A 14,076-nucleotide genomic window follows, 5' to 3' on the forward strand; every position below is an offset into this window, starting at 1 on the left:
CATTATATTTTCAAATTTATTTTTGTAGCTGCCCATGGTAAATACTTTGTGTTTTATTTTAGTTATGTATTTAGTGGTGTTTAGTTATTTTTCATGTTTGTGTATGACTTAGTATCTGATTAATTTGAGTTAATGTTGTATGCATGCTTTATGGTATTTTTACTTGCACTGTTGTAGTAATAATCATGAAGATGGCAGCCCAAATTTCCATTGCGGATCCTGTGACCTAGTTCTGGATGGAACAAAGCATATCACATTTTCACTGATTCCTGGGGGTAAAATATTAGGGTCAAGACACAAAAGACTAAGTCTCAGAACAAAAAATCAGTAGGTGAGTTCCTTTGGAAACTAAGACATTCAAGAGCACTTGTGTGTGCAGTAGCATTAGAGACACATGTGCATACCCTGAGAAAACTAAAGGAGATCCTAAGCTTTTCTCAGGCATGTGCCTAGCATCAGTGTAAATGGTTCAGTGTTGAGAAACTGCCCCAGTAAGGAATCAATCTGCAAAAACTAGAAGTTGTGCATTTGTTTATATTTGCTGGTTGATTGGGTTGTTTTAACTTCCAGCATCAAGAAAATTTGTTTTAAAAGGCTAATTGAATACAAACAAAGAGACTTCAATTGCAATATATGACAAGGAATATAGTTTTTGCAAAATTATTTTGGGAAAGTAACTGGACAAGTAGACTACTGCAATGCGCATTGATCAAAAAACAACAAACTTAGGAGCAGAACCTGATTTTTATAGTTATAATATTCAACTATATGCTTTTGGACCAAAACAACAACAAACAACAACAACATCAACAACAAAACCACACGATGTATACAAAGAAATAATAAAGTATGATTCATTCATAGGAACCACATAAATACATAGAAACCTATTCCTGCAGAAACCCAGACATTTGACTTATTAGTCCAAGACTTAAGCAACTGTCTCTGCCTCCCAAAGTACTGTTATTACAGGTATGAACCATTGCACCTAGCTATTAAAACTTGTTAACAAAAGCTTTTGTCACATTAAGGAGTAAAAAGATCTACAGAATGGGAGAAAATATTTGAAGATCATATATCTGATTAGTAGTTAACATCCAGAAAATATAAGTAATTTCTGTAATTCAACAACAGAAAAACCAGTAACAAAATTTTTTATTCTTATACTTCATTTTATTATCAAGCTGTGGACACAAGCCAGGATTAGGTACATAAGCAATGTGTGTGCAGGTGAGGTTTGGGCCTCCAACGGGTCCTCACTACCGCTGGCTTAGGACCAGGTATCATTTGTGTTGCTACATGCCACCTCAGTTTCCCTCCCTTGGCAGTGTCTCATGATGGCTGAGTCCTCCTGTGTGCTATTGTGATTAATGTTCAAGTTCCACTTATAAGTGAGAACATGTGGTATTTGATTCTTTTTTTGTGTGATAGATTTCTAAGAATGATGGTCTCCAACTCAATTTGCCGAGAAGTCCATGATTTTGTCCTTCTTTATGGCTGTATATTATTCCCTTGTGTATACATACCACATTTTCTTTCTTTCTTTCTTTTTTAGATTTGAACATAAAGATTCCCACAAAACCCAATCACAAGGTGACCCATTTACCCTGGACCTTCAAAAACCGTCCGGGAACTCAACTTGCGGGAATTAGAATGAGCTCTCGCAGAATGCATAGGCGCCCTAAAGCTGAGGGTGTTGCCAAGCTAAGAAAGGCGTCGCCACTGCCCACCCCCACGATGGCAGCCGAGGCCGCTCTTCCTTGCTGGGTGGTAGGGGAGGGAGGCTCAAAGGCTCAAGCGCCATTGGTGGAATTCCCACCGTCCTCCCACAGAACCCAATCACCGCCCTGCGGGGGCGGTCATGCCTCCGGACCAATTTCCGGTTCCGTCAGTTCCGGGAGCCGAGTGGAGATTGGGGAGATGCGAACTGGTCGTCTGCGGTCGCTCGGAACGGAAGATAGAATGGAGGCTGCAGCTTAGAGTCCCGGGCTTGGAGTTTGCCTCAGACGCGGCGGAACTGCAGGAGTCTGAGGAGGTAAGAAGCCCCCGGCGTCTGAGGCCCGAGGTCTCTGAGCTGGCATTGTCAAGGAGGAAAGGCTGTCGGCGGTGCCGTGCAGTTTTGGGGGTGGAGGACAACCCCGGCGGGGTCTCGCTTCCTGGCACACACGATGTACTGACAGCAAGAGAAGCTTGGCGAGGGGCGTGTTCAAAGACCCCGAGTCGGCTGTGCGGGAGGCCACATAGAAGCTGCATAAAGGCGGTGTCACGTGGAGTAGGTGGAGAGGATTGTCTTGTGATGTCGTGATGAAGGGTCACGTGGGTACCTCTGGTTCTCATCTACTATTCTTTCCCTTTTCATCGTGCTCCACGCTATTGGACTTGCTATCCCTTAAACACTTGCTGTATGCTCCTGCCTCGCCTTTGCGTAGGATACTGTTCCTTGCTTGGGAAGCTTTTCCCACAGATCCACGTGGCTTGCACTGGCTTCTTAAGGTCTTGGCCCAAATTCAACTTCTTGGAGTGGGCTTCCGTGATTATCTTGTTTAAAATGGCAGCCAAGCTGGCAAAACGGTTTGTGCCTGTAATCTCAGCATTTTGGGAGGCCGAGGCAGGAGGATCATTGAAGCCAGGATCTTCAAAAGCCATCACGGGACTCAATTTCTGCGAATTAGACTTTTAATGTAATTAAAAGTTTTTATCAAGCCCCAGCCTTGGCTTTTGCGTATTTGCCCATGTTACCAAGACACATCATCTTGGTACTCATCTCAGCTTTCTGGCCCCACCTCCGGCAACTGCCCTCTGGCCTGTCTGGGTGATGGATGTTCCGCGGGTTTTAGTAGGAGGCACTCGATACGGGAGAGGCCAGTCCGGGGCCTCGGGGGGGCAGGGCGGTTGGGCCAGTTAGATTTGGCAGTTCTAGTTCAACATGACCGGTGGGAGTAGCTCCAGTGTAGATGGCGACGGTGTGGAAGAAGGGCGTAAGGGTTTGTCTCCAGAACCTGTGCTACCCGGCACTATCATTTTGAGAGTGAATCTCCTTGACACTATGTGGATACTTTTCTCCCGAAGCTGGTCCCTGCTGGGAGGGAAGTGGAGGGGACAGTGAGACAGAACAGTGAGGTGGGAGAGGGAAGGAGGAGAGCATTTGCCACATTCTCTTTAGTCAATTTTTGATGGGCGGTAGAATTGGTACCATGTTTTTGCTATTCTGAATAGTGCAGCCATAAACATGCATGTGCAGGTGTCTTTTAGTAGAACAATTTGTGTTCCTGAGTATGCTTCCAGAAGGGAGGTTGCTAGATTGTATGGAAGGTCAATTTCTAGTTCCTTTAGATAATGCCACACTGATTTCCACAGAGATTGGACAGTTTACACTCCCACCGACAGTGTAGAAGCATCTTTGTTTCTCCACATCCACACCAGCATCAATTGTTTTTTGATTTATTAGTGATGGCCATCCTTACTTGGGTAAGGTGTTATCTCAGTATGATTTTGATTCAGGTGATTAGTGAATCTGAGTTTTTTTTCTATGTATCTGTTGGCTGCTCGTATGTCTTCTTTTACGAAGTGTCTGTTCATGTCCTCTGCCCATTTTTTTAATAGGGCTGTTTGTTTCTTTCTTTTGGCTCATTTGCATTCCTTGTAGATCCTGGATGTTAGCCATTCATCAGATACACAATTAGCAATTTTTTTCCTATTCCATGGGGGTTGTCTCACCACTCTCTTAATAATTTATTTTGTGTGCAAAAGCTTTTCAGTTTGATGAGGTCCTACTTGTCTATCATATATTTTAATACATTTGCTTTTGAGGATTTGATCGAGAATTGGTTGCCTACTCCAGTGTGCACAAGGGTGTTTCCTGTGTCTTATTCTAAGATTCTTATAGGTTGAGGTGTTACATTTAGGTCTGTGATGCATTTAGAATTGATTTTTGTATATGGTGATAGGTAGGGGTCCTGTTTCATTCTTCTGCATGTGGTCAGCCAGTTTTTCCAGCAACATTTTCTAAATAAGGTCTCCTCTCCCCAGTGCTTGTTATTGTTGTCTTTGTCGAAACTGAGCTGATTGAGAGATTGAGTTTTTGCTTCTGGAATCTCTGTCCTGTTCCATTGGTCTTTGTGCCTATTCTTGTACCAGTACCAGATTGTTTTAATTATTGTAGCCTTATAGTAAAGTTTAAAGTCTGAAAGTGGGATATCTCCCACTTTGTTCTTTTGCTAAGAATTTTTTGGCTATTTGTGCTCTTTTTTTGTTTCCTCATGAGTTTCTGTATTGTCATTTCCAGGTCTAAGAAGAATGATGTTGGTAATATGATGGGTATTGCATTGAATCTGTAAATTGCCTTGGGTAGATTAACATCTTGGTAATATTGATTCTTCCAATCCATGAGCATAGAATGTTTTTGCATTAGGTTGTGTCATCTTTGAGTTATTTGAGCAGTGTTTTGTAGTTCTCATTGTAAGAGTTTTTCACTTCTCTGGTTGGGAAGACAGCAAGGCAGCTTTTAAAATGGGCAAGCATCTTGAACTGACATTTATTCAAGGATAATGTACAGATGGTCCATAAACACATGATAAGATTCTCAATATTATTAGTCATTAGAGAAATGCAAACCAAAGCCACAATGTGATTCCACTTCATACTGACCTGAATGGCTGCTTAAAAATTAGCGCACACACACAAATACAGAAAGAGAAAAATAAGTGTTGGTGACGATGTCTAGAATTTGAAATATCGTTGATGGAAATAGGAACTGACGCAGTCACCCTGGAAAATATTTTGATGCGTTCTCAAATAGTTAAACATATAATTATAAATCACTGCTAAGTATACACATAATAGGATTGCAAGCAGAAGTTCTGACAGATACTTGTATACCAATGTTTATTGCAATGTTATTCACAATAGCCACAAAGTAAAATCAACCCAAGTGTCTATCAACAGAGAATGGATAAACAAAATGTTGTGTAGATATACAACAAAATATTATTCAATCATAAAAATGAATAAAGTTCTGATACATCCTATGACATAAGTAAAAATTGAAAATGTTATGCTATGTGATGAGAAATACAAAAGAATAAATAGTATATAATTCCTCTTATATAAAATATTTAAGATAGGAAAATTTGTAGAGACAGAAAATAGATTAGATAAGAGGGATGGGAAGGTATTATTTAATGCTTACAGCTTCCATTTATGTTGATAAAAACATTTTGAAAATACAAAATGGTGATAGTTACGCAGTATTGTAAATGTAATTAATGCCACTAAATTGTACACTTAAACAACTAGGGACTAATAGAAAACAAATTTTAGATTTGTGGTCTATGGAATTTGAAGAAAATGCTGTCAGAAAACATAGTTGTTGGGAAATCAGTTATTAGATAAAAGTAAATTATCTCAAAAAGATTTGGAAATATCTTTCATTACAAGAATGAAGTGTATAATGAATTTCTTGGATAAAATGAGGACAGACAAATTAACAGTAATAGATATCAAGAAGGAAAGATTGTGTTAACTTTAAACAGTTTTTTAGATAAGAGATGTATGCTGGAGTAGTCAACATCCTTCATAAATATAGATTGAAACAGGATTAACATTTCTCATTTATCTGAGACAGAGTTTTCCATTTTTACTCTTCTTCCATATATGTAACTATTAGGTCCTTTCTAGTTCATCAAGTTTTTTCATAACTACTTCAATAATAAAATCAAAGCTGTTGTTAGTTTCCAAATATGCACAGGGAAAAAGATGGCTTGATTAATGTTAGTATTTCTAGCTTAACTTTGGCCAAATTATCCCAAGAAGGATTCTGCAGTTAATTTCTGCAAGTTAAATATCTTTCAAGTAAAGTTGCTTGGAAATCAAACAGGAACCACATACTGTTTTTGTTTTCCTTTTCTCTGGAGACTGTGACAAATGTGCTAGTTATTTGAGAAGGTGGAATGAATAGTTGCTAACATAACTGCCGAAGATACCAGTCTCTTCCTTTTTAAATATTAAATAAAACTAGAAAAACTCTTAAATTTGCCTTAGAAACTAGCTGGACACCTTCCCTTTAAACAGCAGGTATGTTCTAACTTCAGGATTGCTTGGATTGTTTGCATATTGAGACTCATTTGTTTATATTCATTAAATTTATTGATCCATACTAAGTTTATGGTAGTTGTGGATTATTTAATGCAACTTAGACCAAAACCAAATAGCTGATGAGTAGGATACATGTTGTTTGGTTTAAGCAGCCTACATCTAATCAATGTCTTTAGATAAATAGGAATTATAATTTAAAGTTTTTAAAATAAAATATTAATTTAATAATTATTTGTGACTTGAGTACTATTTATTGGAAAACTTTAACCATAATTTACATACAATACACCGTTGAAATGATTGCTTCATCTATTTGCTAATATAGAGCATTTCTTGTGGCTATATAGTTCTTATACAATCTACATATGATAATTTATTCTCTGTCAGTTGCATAAGTAAATTCAAAACAGGGCAGCAATAATATTTTCATGTCTTGGAGAAAGTTGAAGAGAACTAAAAAAGCAGAAAGTTGCAATCTGTATGTCAGTGAACACTATAGAGAAAATCTGAAAAGGAAAACTCAGGTAATTAGAGTATGTGAAATGACTCCTTTTCTGCTTCCTACTAATTGTCTGAATGTTATACTTGCAAGGTTTTTTAAAATTTCTGTAGTTAAACTCCACTTGTTTTCTATAACAATTCAGCCAAACTGGGCTGTTAAGATTAGAAATTAATAAAGATAATCTGGGTATTTTTCCAGGATGAGTGAAAGATGAAGAATAAAGCATAGTTAATTATGCACATTTTGGGGAACATCAAGAGAGGAGACCACCAGGGCTTTAGGTATAGTCATTCAAGTTTTAATAGGTACGACTATATTCAAGAGTATTGTCTCCATGTCCACAGTAGGTCAACTATCTGAGAAATGGGAGAAGGTTGCAGGAATGGGGTTCATGTGGTCACCACTTTTGCTAACACAGAGAATACTGGGGAAGGCTAAGGACCCTTCTAAAAGACAATCTCTGTATCTCTTTTATTCTGAAGTAACTGGTTATAAACATTTGGTATTTTTATATGTTTTATATCTCTTCAATATATCATATAATGATTAAAATGGCATTACTGCATATTAAAGTGAACTTTGACTTTTGAAACATTGAAAGTAAATTTCTTCATTAACTTGGCAAATGCGTATCAATTAATTAAAATATCAAAATATAGTGAGAAGTAAAAAGAAGAAAACTGAATTAATATTTTAAAATATAATGTCACCAAGATGTTATCTAATTGATTAAATTTTAATGTATTATCTAATTCATCAAATTATTTATCTTAATTTAATAACCTATAACATTACTATGGGACAGCCAGATAACTATCTTACTGAATGGAAATTTCAGAGATGCCTCAGTGATTTCAGGCTTTTGCCTATCTAGCACAACTCAAGCAACATAGTAGGAAATGATTAATTAAATAATTAGACTTCTTCCAAATCATCAGAATGTGAATTTTATATTCCTTACTTGATTGAAAGTGATATTCAGAAAGTATAAATAAATTGTCTAAAAATCAGATAACTGAGTCAACACAGATCTAAAAGTCATAAAATTTGATTTTGTTTTATATTTTCCATTATGTCAAGGGAAAGGAGAAGATAAGACTCATGACATATAGCTAGATGAGAGAGACAAAGTTGGTTTTATTGTGCAAATATTACAGTATTTTAATTACTATCCAGTGATAAAGTAACAGTATGGTTTATCTTTTAAAATATGAAAATGTAAAATAATTCTTGTAAAAAAAGGAATTATATATCCTTAGCTTTATATAGAATTATTGAAAGTAGAATAAATAACAGTTTTTTCTTCAAAGTTGTTACTTTATGAGGTTTATACACAAATAAAAATGGCAACTTTACTAGGAAAAAAGAAGTTGCAGTTCTGAAAATACATTTTATATATGCTAATATTAATAATTTACATAAAATATTGTCAATACTAAGGTTCAGTGTTCCATACTGTTGAAATAAGACATTTTGAGTGTGATTTAGTAGAAACATTAAAACCATGTTTCTCCATAGTTCTTCCTTGGTCTGTCAGTCACACTTGAAATTTTAGTTATATTAACATAATTTATTTGTTCTATGTTTAATAGTTATTACCAACAACACAGTAGTAGAGTTGATATTATATTACTTTGTAACAGTGACAAGGAGAAGGAGAAAGTTAAAAAATAATGTGTATGAAGCTGAGAAGGACCTGCCTGAGGCACTAAGTTTAGTAATGTGGGAACTGGAAGCAGCACATTTTGAGAATGACTGGTTAAGAAGAGTTGAACAATTTATGTACATCAGTTAAGCAATAGTTAATTTATGCAGGTGGGTAAGGCATTAGGTGAGACACTAAAATTCAAACTAAATCTACTGTTATTATCCTAATATGCCTTGCTGAATGTCAAATACTTTTAAAAAAATCTGAGTGATAATGCTTAGAAAAATAGAGATAGCATAATTCTCTTATTACTTTGTAAAATATAATTTCTTACTTGTAAATTAAACACATTTGTAAATTAAGCACAAGAGAAGTCATATGCAACTGCCTCATGATTCCAAATAAATCTATCAAATATCCTGTGTAGAACCTTTCCACACAGGCTATATTGCAGAATGTTTCTCATATATAACATTACCCACTTACTATCCTTCATGTATTTGCACATTTCTGGTATTTTTAACCTTAATTTTTCATTTTGCGTGTGTTTTTTTCAATAATAAACAGAACAGCAAGAAGAGATCTAATTTTTTTTCACTAACAGTGCCAATTCTATAATTCTCTTGGGACTGATAGAATGATTACATAAATATATTCTATTCTGCATGGCTAATCTTCAGTACCACAACCTAAGATGTTTACAAGTGACTAAGGTTTTCAATAAAGTAACAAAAAGTCCTGCAGAAAAGCTTTAATAAATTAAAACATATTTATATTGTCTTACCTTTTCTATAATCTGTTCCAAGTCAAGGGATGATATACTCATCTACCACCATATTTAAGTATAGCTTATTAAAATTTATAATTTATCTAATTTCAATTGAATATAAACTGTTTTAAATCATGGAATATAGAAATAACATCACAGAATGCTTTTCAGGACTTTCTCAGAAAAATGAAATAGATGTCATCTGTTTTTTACTGTTCTTACTTTTTTACATTGTAATTCTAATTGGAAATGTGCTTATCATGATTTCAATCACCTGCAGTCAACTTACTAACCAGCCCATGTATTTCTTCCTAAATAATCTTTCACTCTCAGATATTTGCTACACCTCCACTGTAATTCTCAAGCTAATTATTTATTTATTTATTTTTGAGTTGGAGTCTCACTCTGTCGCCCAGACTGGAGTGCAGTGGCCGCTCCCGGCCACCGCAGCCTTGCCTGCTGGGCTCTGGCGATCCTTCCGCCTCAGCCTTCCAAGTAGCTGAAATTACAGGCATGCGCTACCACGCCCGGCTGATTCTTTTATTTATTGTAGAGATGAGGTCTCGTTGCCCAGGCGGGTCTCGAACCTGCGGGCTCAGGCAATCCACTCACCTCAGCCTCCCAAAGGCGCGGGATTACAGGCTGAGCCACCGAGCCCGGCTCCCAAGCTAATTATTGACTTGCTGGCAAAAAAGGATCATCTCCTACAAGGACTGTATGGCACTGCTTTTTGCCATGCACTTTTTGGGGAGTATTGAAGTCATTCCTTACAGGGATGGCTGACAACGTTTCTGTGGTCATCTGCAAGCTGCTACACTAAATCACTGTCGTAAAGCAGGCAAAGGTGTGAGATCATGATTGCAACTTCCTGTGCTGGGAGATTTCTACTTTCCTTTGGTCAGTTCCTTCTTGCCATCCTTTTATCCTGCTGTGGTCCCAATAAAATAGATCACTACTTCTGTAATGTATATCCTTTGCTGAAACTGGCCTGCACGTGCAGAGTTGCAGAGGACACCCCCAGCTGCTTCTGCCCTGCTTCCAGACGCCAGCCTCAGGAACTTCATTCCACCACCATCTCAGGGACAAGAGACCAAGTCCAGTGGCCCCGCCTCAATTGTGTCACTGGATTCCTGCCCCTGCTTAGGGGTGGACACCTTTCTGAGGACTTGAAAACAGGAAGATCTGGACAGTGAGAGCTGATGCCCCTAGGGGATGGGACAGAGAAAGGCCATGGAGAGAGATTGAGTGCCCTCAGGCCCTGCCACACAGGAGGGTTGCTTGACACCCACAGGTTATCCTTCCAGGGCTCAGACATTGTCCACAACTCCCTCAAGGAAGAGGAATTTCACCTCACTCCCAGACAAATGTCCCCACAAGTCTGGAGGTCTCGTTAGTGACCACACCTGAAGGAGGATGTTATCTCCTCTAGTGAGGACCTGTCTTAGGGCACAGATGTGTACCTAGTACAACCTTTTATCCCTACCTGTAGGAGCCCCATTGAGGTGGCTCTTCCAGGCCAGGCTGTGCCCCATCAGGGTCTTTTATCCTGGGCAGGTTTTGTATCTAGAGCAAGGAGGCTGCATAGATCAGGCATTGAGTCCACCTTGGCACAGGACAGGCCTGAGAGTACAGCCTAGGGTTATGTATGAGTCTTTGGGCCAATGACCTCCACTAGGATCTCAAATGTCTCATCTGTCAAATGGGTATATTAACACCCACCCTATGGGGTTGCTGTGAGGATGACTGAGATGACTGTATACACGGACAGCCTGGAACAGGCACCTGATGAGTGCTCAAGGGTGACCCTTGTCAGCCATCAGAGGCCAGCGCTGCCCACCTAGGAGTGATTGTTTCCAAGCCAGCAGTAGGGAAGAGAGAGGTCACTCTCCATTCAGTCAGCTGTGCTGAGCTGCATCTGTTTGAGAAAAATGGTCCTGTTCACAGAGCTACTCACCAGCATGACTGTGTGTCTCCAGCTGCTCTATAAACACAAGTAGGTGGGTGCTGGGCAACAGTGACATCACAAGATGACAGAATGCATCACAATGAGGCCCTTCCTGAGTCAGCAGAGTCTAGGGTCAGCATCCTCCTGCTCAAACTGTCCACATGTGTGCATACCTCGTGTATGTACCACCTTTCTAGCCATGTCTGTCTGCCCCACTCACTTATGCACACAGTTCTTGTCACCGTCACCCCCAGGACCCATGATCATCATCAGAGTTCAATAGACGCTCCCCAATCTCTGCTCTGCCCACTTGGGCATGCAGACTGTTGAGGTCAGGGGCAGAAGGCAAAGCGCAGAGTGTTGGCCCTTCTCTAGGTGAAACTGAGGTTGTGTGTAAGGTGCTAGGTCTGCCAGCAGGAGAGGATTAAACACACCTTCTCAATGTCCCTAGCAGGAGCCTTCTGGTCCCTCCACAGATGGAAGTATGAGGCTCCAAGGATAAACCCTTGCCTGAGATCACACAGCAACCAGCTGACCAGACCACACTGACCAAATCTCCATGTACCAGGGCTCCACAGACCAGAGCCCTACTGACCAGGACCTTACTGACAAGACTCCCATTGTCAGTGGAACCTGGACAAAATCCCCTTTAACTAGGATCCAGATGAACAGGCCTCTCTGCCTAGGCCTCTGGTGCCCTGATCTCCACTGACCCAGTGACAAGGCCCCAAGAGACGAAGACTCCATTGACCAGGCACTTGCTAATGAGGTCCCTGTTGAACATGCCACTTCATACCAAAAACCACCGACCAGACAGACCCTCACAGAGCAGGACCCCACAGACCAGAGCCCCAGTGAACAGGCCTGATGTGCGGGTCCTATATCAAAGCAGGCTCCCACTGACCAGGGCGTCCACATACATATCCCCCACTGATGAGCCTTCTGTGAATGAGGCCCATGCTGATCAGGTCTATGGATGATCAGTACCCACTGTCCAGACTCTGATTACAAATCCTGATGACAGATCTCCACTGTCCAGACCCTCAATGACCTGGTCGCCACTAATGGGGCCCCCAGTGAACAGGTCCCCTGCTTACCATCCAAGGAGATGGAGAAAGCCTAGGAGAGATTCAGGTGGTGTTACCTCTGGTAAGTTGGTTCTTGTCCCTCAGATGTCAGGTGGACCCCTCCAGTCTGTCATCACCGCTGGTATCTGCTGTGTCCACTGAAAATGAAATGGGGGGAAACGGGAGGAACATGTACCTGAAGCCCTTGTGTCCTATAAGCAGCCTTTCTGTGGCCCTGAGAATGCCTCCTCATTGACTTCCTGCTCTAGACTATTCCCTTTATCCTTTAACCTCACCTATATATGGTGCCACAGTGAGTCCACCTGTACTACAGAACCTGTGAGATGATCAGCTTGTGTTGTTCTAAGCCACTCAGTGAAGGGTCGTTTGTTAAGGCAGTGATTGAAATGCTCACACAGCACAGAGGTGAGTTCTTCCAGGGAAGATTTGCGTGTTCCTAGTCCAGGGTCATCTTCAAAAATGTTTTCAACATGTGATGTTCGGGTCACCCAATGGTGTAGACGTGGACTGAAATCCACATGAAGGCTGCTGGTGGTGTCAATACCTGGTGTCAACTCCCCTCTCACACCAACCCTTCTGCTTAGGGCCACAGTGAGAGATATGCGGAGCTGGGTGGATTCACAGTGACCGGGAAAAGCAGATGGTTTGGATCCCATTTCCCAGGAGAGGGGCCCTATGAGAGTCCCCATAATGTCGCCTCAGAGGTTGTGGGCACCAAGACTTAAGGTCACGAGGCTGGGAAAATGCTTTCTTTTCTCCAATATAGGCCCTGGTGTCCTCCTTCCTTTCTGGTTTCTGCTTCTATCTGCCTATATCTTTAAAAAGAGGATTTCATGTGTCTCATAAAGGAATCATGGTTGGTCTCAGTGCGAGGGGTGGGGGTGGGGGAGGGGGTATCCAGGTATTTAGGCCGGATCCAGAACATAAGTCTGGTATCTTGTGGCGCTCCCACAACAGCTTTCACTTGGGCTTCCTGCGTGGATAGAGGAAAATGCTAATTTTTAAAATCCTTCTGATCATCTCTTTGTCTTTTTCCTTTACTTTCTGAGAAATTGCCTTTATCACATCTTACAAAATTTCTGCTAAATTTCTGATTTTAAGTGCTCATGTTTTTCATTTCAGAGAGTCCTACATTCTTTCTCTGAGACTTTTCTGATATCTTGTAGCTTCTTGTTTTCTTATCAGGAATGTGGCATGTCTTCTAATTTCCCCGAGGTTGGTTATTACAGGTGTTTTTGTCCTGTTCCTGTGGTTCTTTTTTTCCTTTTCATGTGTGCTGGTCATTGTTTCTTTCACAGAGCCTTTTCTCAGTGATCCCAGTGTCCATTTGGAGTTGAAGGATGGGCTGCTGGCCCTGAACTGGGAGGATCTGTCTGTTGTACTCTGTGCATGTGTGGGTTTGATGCTGGCTCTGCTGTCGTTTCTTAGATGCTGAGCCACTTTTTCATTTTGGCATGTGTAAATGTCAGGAGCTGTTTCCTCAGGACAGAATTCATTTCTAGAGACAATGGCCCAATCTGCAGTGTTGGGTAGAAGCCTGGACATCAGTCTCCTGCCAGCCACTGGGGGCTCATGATGCAGCTCTGGTTGCCCGTGTGCAGATGTTTGCTTCTATTTTTTTTTTACCTTGAATCTTTCTTCCCTTCATGGTACCTGGCTAGTTTGAGGCTGGAAACTCTGTAGCTCATTTCTGCAGCTCATAAACCTCTCTTCTGTGCTAGGATTGTGGAGGGAGGCCTGTCTAACTGAGGTGATAGGAAAGGGGCTTAAATAGTGAATTTAATGGCTCCTCCTCCTTCCTCCAGGCACTGCCCCAATTCTGTTTTGCTTCAGATCCTGAGCTGCCCTGGAACTCCACTTGAGATACCAATTTGCCCCTTCTGAGCTACCCCCTCTAGGATTTTTTTTTTCCTGCTAAATGTGTAGGCATTTCTTGATAACTCTTGACTCCTTCCTTCTTTTCTTTTTATGGTAGGTGTAGAATTTGGCTAGAGAGTCAGAGATAATCATGTGTCTAAAACTGGTCATCTA

The sequence above is a fragment of the Carlito syrichta genome, unplaced genomic scaffold, assembly GCF_000164805.1.
Source record: "Carlito syrichta isolate Samal-C Ts95f unplaced genomic scaffold, Tarsius_syrichta-2.0.1 Scaffold315756, whole genome shotgun sequence".
NCBI classification, from domain to species: Eukaryota; Metazoa; Chordata; class Mammalia; order Primates; family Tarsiidae; genus Carlito; species Carlito syrichta.